The sequence below is a fragment of the Tenrec ecaudatus genome, chromosome 3 (genome assembly GCF_050624435.1).
Source record: "Tenrec ecaudatus isolate mTenEca1 chromosome 3, mTenEca1.hap1, whole genome shotgun sequence".
Classification (NCBI taxonomy): domain Eukaryota; kingdom Metazoa; phylum Chordata; class Mammalia; order Afrosoricida; family Tenrecidae; genus Tenrec; species Tenrec ecaudatus.
The window spans coordinates 99,068,561-99,081,687 of record NC_134532.1 but is presented as its reverse complement, the minus strand read 5'-3'; positions in this window follow the sequence as shown (position 1 = coordinate 99,081,687).

Genomic DNA, 13,127 nt, shown 5'->3' with positions numbered 1-13,127 from the left:
GAGCAGGGGCATTTAACTGGTGGCCCCGCATGCCGCATGGTGTCCCCGAGGTCATTGTGTGTGTGTGTGTGTGTGTGTGTGTGTGTCCCTCGACGCTCTGACATAAAATGGAAAGAGAAAGAAATGTTTATGAAGAAAATAACGCTTAGGAGATCTCAAGGCAACACCCTACACACAGTTCCTGTGTTACACTTTATGTCAGAGCATCGCGGACCCCACATTACCCCAAGAGGCCCACAGGCTGCCAGTTTGACACCCCTGATCTAGAGGATAAAGGAGGAGCCCTTTATGGTGTGTGGTTACAAAGTCAGCCTATTGACCTCAAGGTGAGCAGTTTGTAACCAGCAGCGCCCTCTGTGGGAGAATGATGGGACTTGTTAGGACGGTAAAGTATTACAGGCTCAGAAACACCCTGGAGCACTCCTTTCCTGTCCTATGCCGGTCCGTGGCCAGGAGTCAGAATGGATTCAAGTGCAGCGAGTATGGTTTAGGAGAGCCTCAAGGTGCCCTGTTGGAACAGGAGGTTAAGAGTTGGGCTGCGCACCAATGGAGGATTCAAACCCACCGTCTGCTACCTAGGGAAAAAAGGAGTCTACTGGCTTCTAGAGAGATTTACACTTTCAGACACCCTAGGGACACTTTTATTATTTTTTAAACTGTTTTACTGGCATTTAATCCACACATGACACAATTCAATAGTTCAATCTTATCAAGAAGAGTTGTACAGATATTACTACTATCAATTTTAGAACACTTTCTGTCCCATCCACACCATGGTTAAATCACTTTTTAAATGAACTGTGTAATAACCATCAGTTTTAGTGCTCCCCACACATACAATGTTTGCTCTGCCTGCCCCTTCACCCTACTGATCCTACCCCTTACACCTAGCCCTCCTATATACCTATGTATTGGTTCTTACCTCTAGACATGTAATCCTTCTGTGCTTCACAAACCAGAGAGCCCAACAGAACCAATAAAAACTTGAAAAAGTGGTAAGGCTAAAATAGTAATGCAAAAATAAAAATAGTGAGTAAGAACAAAAATACCACTGTGACTATTTAAATGGCCAGGGAAGAATTTTTTGTAACTGAACTAGCAAGAAATACTTGCACCTACAAAAATCTCAAGTTAGGTCAAGAGGGAAGTTGACTGACCAAGTATCAAGTTTGATCCAGTATAATCACAATTACAATGATCTCTATCTGAGAGTAAAGCTCTCTCTTTGAGACTCTTGCCTGTGGCTAAAAGGGATCTGCCAGCTGAATCAGGCTAGACACTCTACAGATGGGTTTGGGTCCCCACAGCCCTCCAAAGCCTTCTACAAATTGGGTGTTCACACTTTAGGCTCTGATACTTTTTCCTTCATCATATTTGAACTTTGTTATTGTCATCTTTGGATTACACAAGGTGGTGTGCTCTTCCAGTTGGACATAGTTGACTCCTTGCTTAGATGGCTGCTTGTTTGAATGCAAGCCTTTAAGACCACAGGATTCTGATCAACAGCCAAGCACCATCTGCTTTCTTCACCACACCTTGCTATAGTACCCTTATCTTCAGTGATCATTTCATGAAGTTGAGTTTTGAGCAGGGCCATGCTATCAGAACTACCCTTGGATTGGGGCTACAGTCCAGTGGGGTTTCACAATCCATCAGCTTGCCCCTGGGACATGCATGACTCAGATTTATTTGGCGGTTGCATTAGGACAAATTCAAAGCCCCATAAGACCAACTACCCCAACAAAAGCAAACAACCAACTAGCAGACAACAAGAAACAAATGACCCAAACCCAGCACCATACAGGCAGGAAAACAACTACCCATAGAGGCAGAAGAGTAAAACATTGTCAATCAACCCCCTGGGGTATGAGGCGATTGCACTTGTCATGTCATCAATGTTTCCAATGACACTTCCCTCTGGACACTGTAGGCACGAGGAGTCTGCGCAAGTAAAGTTGCACCGTGAGCCGCCACCCGTGGGGTGTGGCTCCGCACAGAGCTCCTATTCGATGGAGCTCAGTTTACCTCAATATGGAGATGGGTTCCACAGGGAAACTTCCTGGATCAGTTCTTCCAAGTTCAGGTCCCTGCCCAACAGATCGAAGCCTGCCATTTCACTGTGAGGGGGGGCTCCAAGTACTAATAGGCGGTGACTATAGTGTCCCTTTCCATTGGACACTCACCAAACCAGGGGGTTCCACAAAGTTCCAATTACTGCTACTTCCACAGGTCTGGGGGTGTCTCTCTGCATTCTCTCCCATCTGAGTACACCAGTCCTCACTCCTAGGGTGCTTGCAGCTTTGAGGCAGGGCTCAGTTCATTCTGCCAGCCCTCTCTGATAAGTCCTTTTGGTGTATCCCCTACATTATGCCATGCTGCCCTCACGGTCCTCATCCAAGGGCATCATGGTGTTTAGTCCCTGGAGTGTTTCACTGAGGGTTGGATAGGAACATCTTTGTGGTATCTACTCAGGAGCATAAAGTATGGATCACTGCCCCTAGGTTTCCTACAATCATTGTTTAGCACCCATGCCCAATGGGAGGTTACTTCTCCCCAGTCACCCACCATACTTACCAACAGAACAATCAGTGTCTTCTCTGAAATATAGATGGTCCTCTCCCCTGAGCTTGAGTTCCCGGCAAGGCTCTCCTCTTCCTCTGGGGGTCCATCTCGGGTGACTGCAGGGCGACCACGGGCTGATCTGATTGCAGAACACAGTGTTTTATCCAGAAAATATAAAGAACTTAACACTAAAAGACAAATAATCTAATTTTAAAATGGCCAAAGAACTTGGATACATATTTATTCAGATTTGCAAATACTCAAGAGAAATATAAGAAGATTCATGACATTATTAATCAGAGAAGTGCAAATCAAAATCACAATGAGATACCACTTCACAACTACTAGGGGGACTGTGTGATAAACTAAGAACAGGAACAACAAGTACCGATAAAAATGCAGAGAATGAAGGTCCGTGTACATTGCTGTTTAGAATGTGAAATAGTTCAAATACTGTAAAGAGCAGTTCAGCAGCTCCTCAAAACATGAAACACGGGATGATCACATGACCCTGCAATTCCTTCCCTACGCCCCAAAGACTGGAAAGCAGGTGCTCCAACAGATACTGCTACACCAGTAATCATCGCAGCATTGTTCACGATTGTCACAAGTTGTAAGTTATCCAAGTGTACATCAGCAGGAGCACGGATGAACAAATGATCATATCTGCCAGGGAATTATCCAGCCATAAACTGACAAAAGTTCTGATAGTCACGGCAATGTGGATGAGCATCAAGATACATGTTAGGCTGGTTCAAACATAACAGGATGGTGCAGGACTGGGCAGGGGTTCATTCGACTGTAATAGCGTTTCTGTGAGTTGGAACCAACACAAGGGTACCTAAAATAACAACAAAAAATGCACCTATTGTAGTTCATTAAGTTCTCATGACAGCTCAATTCACAGGAAAATTACAGACATGGATGGGTTATCAGTCTATGGGAAGGGAAATGTGGGCAGTAACTGACTAATGGATATTGTGTTTCCTTTTGGGTAATGAAAATGTTTGTAACTAGATACAGAGTGTGATTACACAAGTATGAATATACTAAATGTCACTGAATCCGTCCCTTCAAAATGATTGTTATTTGAATCTCACCTCAATCAGAAATTTTAACTGTTTTTAAAGTAGGACATTCTCTTAGATTTCTGTTTCCTTTTTCACTGGTTTCTAGTCAGATCTCTCTTCTTTGTGTTACGTTTACATTCTCCTTACTTATCCTCACTTACTTATCCAGTGGTGCTGTGACAGAAACACCACGCGTGGTCGCTTTTACAAACTGTTATTTCTTCTCTCTCAGTAGAGGAGTCCAGACTGTTGATTTCCTGACGCCAGCTCAAAGAGAAAGCTTTCTTTCTGTCCATCCCCAGTTTAGGCAGAGGCTCTTGTCTCTGTCAGGCCAACAAAGGAGGTTCAGGATCTGTCGGGCTGGCATTCCTCAGAGTCTTGATGGGTTTTACTTGACATCATTCTTCACCTGGACATTGGAGGTTCCCAGTGCAAGAAACGTGGGTAAATGAACACAGTCCACACCTTGCTCGTCCTTCTGCGTGGAAAATTTTAGGTCCCATTGGGTTGGATCTGACCCATAATGACCCCATGCACAACAGGACAAAATGCTGTCTGGTCCTGCACCATCCTCACAATCAGTCCTATGCTTGAGCCCATGATTGCAGCCATTGTGTCAATCCACCTTGTTGAAGGCCTTTCTCATTTTCACTGCCCCTCTGCTTTACCAAGGGGCAAGTAGAGGGCTTTCCTCTACCTTACCTTTACTGCTCTTTAGGTTGCCCCTCAGCTGCCTGTCTACTTTACCATTCGACTTTACTTTCTCCAGGGATTGGTCTCTCATGACATTTCCTAAGTATATGGGAAAGTCTCACCATCCTTGCCTGTAAGAAACACTCTTGCCATACTATTTTCCAGATGGATTTATTTGTTCTTCTGGCATTCCATAGTATTTTCAACATTTGTCTCCAGAGCCATGAGTCAAATGCATCGATTCTCCTTTGGCCTTCCTTATTCAATGTCCCACTTTCACATGCACATTAGATAATTGAAAACAACATCGCTTGGGCAAGGTACATATTAGTCCTCAAATGTACCTCCTTGCTTTTCAACCTAAACCATCACTATCTGAGAAACTGATGGACACGTGGTGCATTGGAGGTTGTAGGCTCCTCTGTCTCTGTTCACTTCCCCCTCCTTTAATCTCTCCTAAGATAAAAGGTGTTCCAGGTCACACAACCCAGGGACATTTCCATTGTATTGGAATAGAGCGGTGATAGAATTAAAATTACTGTTTACCACCCTCAATCCTTTAATAATGAAGTAATTTATCACCACATGGGAAATCATCACATAACATTGATATTACCTTATTTTATAACTGCCAACCACTACTTGTCTGTCAGTTTGTCCAATCAAGATAGTGGTGAGTGGATTACAAAAGTTGGAAATAAAGAATAATAGTGGGAAAATGTGGCCTTGGGGATAGAAATGAAGCTGGAGATCACATGATCACCACCACCACCACCCCCACCCCACACCACCACCACCACCGTATCTAGGCCCCACCCACCCTGAAATCCGTATTCTACTTGCTGCCCCTATAGGGTCATCAATCCTGGTTTCATCTACCAAAAACCAGAAAAACATTTAACACCTTCAAGAGGGTGCTTCCCCAATGACATAACACATCTGAGAGAAGCCTCACATGAACAAACAAAATAAAAATACAGAAAATATTAAATGCCAGATCAGGTCCAGCATGCATCAGAGAAGGGCTCAACTGACAAGGTTTTAACTGTTCAAGGCAGGTTTATCCCTTCGATTTTCTGTCCTTACCTCTCCAAAGCCCTCTGTTTAGTAACACTTCCTCCTGTCCCTCAATTAGGGAGAGGGGAGACCACTGGAGGCTTATTTCCCATGTGGATCCCACAAATGTATCTCATGCTCCCACGGTCATGCATAGCCTTCTGCAAACCAGATTCACACAATGTAGACTCTGATACTAATCCCTCCTTTGACTTCATATTATACAATTTACAATCCTTCAGTGACTGATGATGGTGTGCTTCTTCCAATGTGGACTTAGTTGGCATCTCACTTAGATGGTCTCTTGTTTGCAGTCAAGCCTTTGAGACCCCAGGCACTATCTTATCGGACACCGGGCACCATCTAATCTCTTCATCACAGTTTGCTATGGCGCCGTATTTTCTGTGTTCCCTTCTGGAGGGCGAGTATCGAGCTGGACTATGATGTAAGAATTCATTGTTCTTAAGTTGGAGCTGGGATTTAGTGCGAGCCCCAAGCCATTTCCTGAGTCTGTTTATTTTCTAATCTGCCTTTGGCTCCCTTTCAAAACTTCCGCTTTGATTTGTGGTACAGAGTCTGATAGATTGTTCCCCTCTGGTACTAATTTTTTTAAACATTTTATTAGGAGCTCATACAACTCTTATCATAATCCATATATATGCATACATCAATTTTATAAAGCACATCCGTACATTCTTTGCCCTAATCATTTTCAAAGCATTTGCTCTTCACTTAAGCCCTTTGCATCAGATCTTCATTTTTTCCCCTCCCTCCCCACTCCCCCTCCCTCACGAGGCCTTGATAATTTATAGATTGTTATTTTGTCATATTTTGTCCTATCCAGAGTCTCCCTTCCCCCCCTTCTCTGCCGTCCATCTCCCAGGGAGGAGGTCACATGTGGATCCTTGTAATCAGTTCCCCCTTTCCAACCCACTCACCCTCCACTCTCCCAGCCTCGCCCCTCACACCCCTGGTCCTGAAGGTATCGTCCACCCTGGATTCCCTGTGCCTCCAGCTCCCATATGCACCAGTGTACAACCTCTGCTCTATCCAGTCCTGCAAGGTAGAATTCGGATCATGGTAGTGGGGGGAGGAAGCATATATATTCTTTTTTTTGCATGATGCCTTATACCTGGTCCCTTTGGCACATCGTGATTGCACCGGCTGGTGTGCTTCTTCCATGTGGGCTTTATTGCTTCTGAGCTAGATGGCCCCTTGTTCACTTTCAAGCCTTTAAGACCCCAGACACTATCTCTTTCGATAGCCGGGCACCATCAGCTTTCTTCGCCACATTTGCTTATGCACCCCTTTGTCTTCAGCGATCGTATCATGATGTGTGCAGCCAATGATATGATATTTTGTTCTTTCATGCCTGATAACTGATCCCTTCGGGACCACGCGATCACACAGGCTGGTGTGTTCTTCCATGTGGGCTTTGTTGCTTCTGAGCTAGATGGCCGCTTGTTTATCTTCAAGCCTTTAAGACCCCAGTCACTATCTCTTTTGATAACTATCAGCTTTCTTCACCACATTTACTTGTTCACCCACTTTGGCCTCAGCAGTTGTGTCGGGAGAGTGAGCATCATAGAGTTCAAATTTAATAAAAGAAAGTATTCATGCATTGAGGGAGTGCTTGAGTAGAGGCCCAAGGTCCTTCCGCCACCTTAATACTAAACCTATAAATATAGACACATAGATCTATTTCCCCATCCGCATATATATATTTGCTTGTACATGTCTTTGTCTAGATCTCCATAAATTCCCCTTGACTCCTAGCTCTTTCCTCCATCTCCCTTGACTTTCCTCCTGCCCTACTACCATGCTCCCCAAAATGGTAGTGAGGGGGAATAGCTGTAGCCCAGGTGGGGACGGAGCATGGTACTAATTTTTTAATGCCGTGTTGAGAGAAGAATACTGGGTCAATGTAAACTAACTCCATATCACAGGACCTGAATTATACACTTGTGCAGAATGAATTGAATCCTTTCATGGCTGAATGCTTTCTACTCAAACAATGGGGCTAATTATCAGGGAAAATTTATAATAGCAATCACTGAGAAAGTCGGTCACAGGTTTGCCAGAATACTGTATCTCTTAATACAGCATGTAGGTCTTTGATGAAACAAGACCAAGTTTGCTCCCTGCCAACTGTTCAACAACCTCAGACACCATGTGTTCCCCAATTTACGTTCTCAGGTCACAAGTGCGTCGGAGGTAGAGTCCAGTTCACCCAGTGGAGTTGCCATCAGCATCAATCTCACTGATGCTGCCTCTGGAGCATGCATGCATCTTGAATGTCCAGGCTTTCATGCCCCAGCATTCCATGGCACCCAGCCCGAGTCCCCAGGATGCATCCAGAAGCCCCGCTCAACGGGGTGCATTTGGTGCATACCACCAGGGACACCCCTCTCCAAGGGTCCCCAATGCATTTTCAGTCCTTCTTTCCCCCCCAATTGGAGATCGGTCCTTCTTTTTTTTTCTACAACAGAAATGCCTTGTGTTCCCCGAGACATGTTTGCTTTCTTTCCCTTCTTCTGACTTGCTCTTCCCATCAGTATCCCTCCCTCTGATAGGGCCGTCTACCTGCCCAGGGAACCTCGTCATAGCTTTACATGGCAGCCACTCAATAGACAATGTCCCCTTTCCCTCCCTGCACTGTCTGATTCAAGCTGACATGAAATGTCCTCCGGCTAAGTGACCTTCAAAACACTTACCTAGATCGGACAGCGTGTGCCTCATTGGCACCAGTCAGCTCTCTACCAGGCTGTCTGGCTGGCCCCCCTGGCTACAGGCTGGATGACCCTCAAACCTGAGCTTGAGCCTGTTCTGCTGCATGCTCCTAAAGTAGTGGTCAATCTTCACCCGCAACCAGAGTCTCCACCCTCAATGTGTCTAGTATTAATTACCTAAGTTCAGTGTTTTGAATCCAGCTTCACAGGAAAGTATTTTACTAAACAGTTTTAAAGGCCACCCCAGTGAGGAAACCAGACATTCTAGCTGAAGTTACAAGCTTAAAGTTGGGAAATTCCTTATCGCCTTTGTCATGCGTGGTGTTGCTAGACAAGATCAGGCTCTTAAGCTGGTCTCTAATTTTGCCTACTGCCTCTTTTTTGTTCTGTCAACAGATTTGTTGATGAGATGCTGCCTTTCATGCCTGGCGGTCTTCGGGCTGTGGTCCTTTGTTGGCATTGCAGTGTGCACTGAGCAGCCGCCACTACGGCAGCATTGCTGAGATGAAAACAGACCATTTTCTCAGGTTTTGATACATAACTGAACCATATGAAGAAAGTTTCCTACTATTACTAACTTCTACTCCTACTAAAAAAGGTTTCATAATTGTTATACCAAGATCACCAATGCTATACTGCTTTCTGCATCACTGGGATAATTCTATTTTTATTTATTATTTATTCATTAATATTCATTATAAAGGACTACACGGGCAGATTTTTTCTGATGTAAAACTCTTAGCATATCTGAAATAAAGCCTACCCAAACTTTATGAATCACACAGTTGCGTTTTGTTAGCTATTATTCTATTTAAGACTTTTGCTTCTGTGATCCAAGTGAAAAGGAGCTATACATTTCTTGGAAAGCTCTTATCTAACTTTGGAATTAGCTCTTTTCCTATTTTCTAGAATAACTCAGGAAAAGAAGTAATCACCTTTCCTTCAAAACTATGTATTCCTGGATTGTTTTGATAATAATTTCAATTTAACCCTTATTGATCTATTTAAGTCTCTTTTTTCTAAAGCTTTGTGACACTTTCTTCTGAAACTTTATTTGATTCAGTCTGGTATCCAATTTGTTGGACCTAAAAAGAGCAAAGCTTTCTTGGTCTCCACGGGGATTTCAGAAAACATAAGAAAAGGCTGTCCCCATTTTCCCTGCCAAGACTCTAGAAGTATCCCCTGAGAACTCCTGAGGACATCTCAAGAGTTCTGCTTCAACTATGAGATACCACCTAGCCAAATTCAAAAAATCAGAAAGTAACACGTGTTAGAGGTGCTGTTGTGAGATGTGAATGTTTGTTCATTGCTGGTGGTGTTTGTTTATTGCTGCTATAAGTATGTACAGGCATGCACATTATGGAAATCTATTTGGTGATACCTAAAACAGATGAAAATTGAGCTACTATATGACCCAGAAATTCCCCCATTGGACATATACACAGAAGAGGCAAGAAACAAACCAAGACCAGACATCTGTGCTCCAATACTCATGATGGCGGAGTCCACAATTTCAACGAGTGGGAAACAACTCAAATTTCCATCAATGGACAAATGGATTAAAAAACTGTGGTACATACATACAACAGAGTACGACGCATCCCTAAAAAGCAGTTTGAACACATGAAGAACATCTCCACATGGGAAGAACTGGAGGAAATTATGCTAAGTGAAGTAAGTCAAGCACAAAAGGACAAGTACAACATGAGTCTACTGAGGTAAGCACAAAAATGCAAAAGGGGAATGGGGGAAAAGCTACTATATACATACATCACTGGGTGAGGTCCAGGTACTATAGCAGGGGCCAGACCCCATCCAGGGATACATATGGCAGCCAACTAAAAAGGAGGGGAAAAGGACAAAAAGAGAGAGACATGGGTATTGGGGAAACAGGGCACTAACCTAGCCAAGGGGAAAGTATTATTTATATCTCTACAGGAGAGGGAGAGGACAAGACTTCAACCTGGTGCACCAAGATATGAATGCAACATACTGGCATGAAGCAGGGAAACAATAGAGAGGTCTGCAGGGTCGGCCCCAATCTCAATTACATGGACAACCCTCCTCACCCCAGAAGAATGCACTTAGGAGGATAGCACTGAAACTAGAGCTCAGGGAGAGAGGAGAATCTGATCAGAGCACATGGGAGCAAACAAAGAGAGAAGGAGAGAGAGTGGAACACATCCTGGCCCACCAAGCCCAGAGGACAATATTTTCACTCAAAACAGCCAATGCACAGAGAGAACTATAGGTCCAGCCCCACCATGAGACATGGCACACCTCACTGATCCATAGCATTATGCGGATAACACTAGAGACACAGTGCCAGATTGTGCCCGATCTGATGGCACCACACCGGGGCAAACACTAAGAGGAGCAAAGCACTGAAGTTCCTGGGAAATACCAACAATAGACTTTGGGTTCAAGGTGTGGCACCCCATCAGACTCCACCGGAAACACCCATAAAGGTCAACAAACAGAGCTAGAACTATTTATAGGCTTTTTTTCTTTGTCCTTGTTTTTTTTTTTGTTGTTGTTTTTTGTTTTGCTCTGTCTTGTTCTTATATTTATTATTGCCTCTGCATGTCTACCTAGATAAGTAGGATAAACAATCTGGTGGGGAAAACAAGAGGACCAACAGTTCTTGGGGGACACAGTAGAGGAGGAGGCAGGGGGAAGAAATGGGTGTTAACAAACCCAAGGAGAAGGGAACAACAAGTGATCTAAAGTCAATGGTGAGGAGGCCGTAGGGTCCCTGGTGGGGCTTGATCTAGGGCAATGCAGCCCAGATGAATTAATGAAACCCAAGTGAGAGCTGAACATGATGGTGGGACAAGAGGAAAGTAAAAGAAAATAGAGAAAAGAGCTAGAAGGTAAAGGACAATTATAGAGGTCTAAATACAGGCATGTACATACGTAACTATATTTTATATAATGACAGGGGAATAGATTTATGTACATATATTTATATGTTAAGTCTTAAAGTAGCAGATACAGCTACCTCCTCAATGCAAAAACACCTTGTTCTAATAACCCAACATTCTATGATGCTCACCTTCCCCACACGATTGCTGAAGACAAAATGGGTGCATAAGGAAATGTGGTGAATCAAGCTGATGGTGCCCAGCTAGCAAACAATATAGCATTTGGGGTCTTAAAGGCTCGAAGATAAGCAAGCATCCATCTAGCTGAGAAGCAACAAAGCCCACATGGATGGTGCACACCTGCCTGTGTGATCATGAGGTGTTGATGGGACAGGTATCAGGCATCAAAGGCCCACAACAAAAAAATCACATCAATGAGAATGAGGGGGAATACGGAGTGGAAACCTAAGCCCATCTGTTGCCAATTGGACATCCCTTTACAGAAGGATCACAAGGAAGAGAGGAGCCAGTCGGAGCAGTTCCGAACCGATGAAACATACCACTTTCCTCTAGTTCCTAAATGCTTCCTCCCCGCCCCCAAATTCTCATGACTCCAGTTCTACCTTACTAATCTAAATAGGCCTGAGAATGTACATGGGTACATATACAAGCTGGAAACACACGGAATCCAGGACAGATAAACTCAGGACCAATAATGAGAACAGAGATACCAGGAGGGTAAGGAACAGGTGGGGGGAGAAAAGGGAAACCAATCACAATGATATGCATATAACCCCCTCCCATGGGGGACGGACAACAGAAAAGGGGGTGAAGGGAAACATCCGTCAGTGTAAGACATGAAAATAATAACATCAATGGTTCATCGGGGAGGGAGAAAAATGAGCTGATATTAAGGGCTCAATTAGAAAGAATATTTTTTGAAAATGATGATAGCAACATATGTACAAATGTGCTGGAAACGATGGATGGATTGTGATAAGAGCTGTATGAGCCCCCAATAAAATGATTTTAAATAAATAAATAGTAAAGTAGAAGGCAAATGTTTGAAATAAAAAAAGAATTATATGTGCTTGCAGTCATGTCCGTCCTTGAGTTTTTAATGGTACCAATTGCTATGATTAGTTATGAGCATTATATTAAGTAGTCATTTTTTATTTTTCTCATAAACTATGAGCAGTCCACAAGAAGATCATTTTGGGTAAGCTCTTTAATCTATTAGGGCAGGTCTAAAATGATACTGAGGTACAAATAGCATCTATTTAATGACCACCATGCAGATATACCAAAGATGGGAAAGAGATAAATTAGAACCTGGTCCACATCAATGGTTAGCATGCTCCTCTGAATGTTCCCTCAAAACCAAGCCATAATTGATGCTGACCCGTAGTGACCCTGTAGGACTGAGTAGAACTGTCACCTAGGATTTGTAAGGTTTTGATGTTAGAAAGGAGACCTAGTGGCACTCTCTGGTAACTGCAGGGCTGGTAGTGCTGAGGCACTCAGCTGCTGAAGGAGAGCCTGGTGCGTCAAACCCACCATCTGCTTCTTGAGAGAAAAAAGTATTCATCTGTTTTCATAAAGATCCTCTAATCCCACTGCTATAAAATCTGTGAATCTTTCCACGAGCATGTCATCTCATCCTTTCCTCTGGGAACAGCTGGCGGATTTGTCCAACTCTGCAATTAGCAGTCCCATGATTCCCAAGTCCTCCTCACTGTCAGCAAGCGATATCTGGTCATGTGCATACCACAGGTTGTTAGTGAACCTTCTTACAATCCTGATACCACATTCTTCGTCACATAGTCCGGTTTCTCTGATGATTTGCTCAGCGCACAGATTGAGTAATGATGGTGATGAGATATAAGCCTGACACACATTTTTCTTGATGTTAAAGCATGGAGTACTCCCTTGTTCTGTGCATTTTGGTCCGTGCATAGGTTCCACATGAGCACAAAGAAGTGTTCTGGATTCCCCATTCTTCTCAAGAGTGTCCACAGTTTGTTATGATCCACATAGTCGAGTGCTTTGCATCGTCAATGAAACATGAGTAAATATCTTTCTGGGGTTCTCAGCTTTGAGCAAGATCCATCTGACACCAGCAAGGAGTTCCCTGTTCCACATCCTCTTCGGAA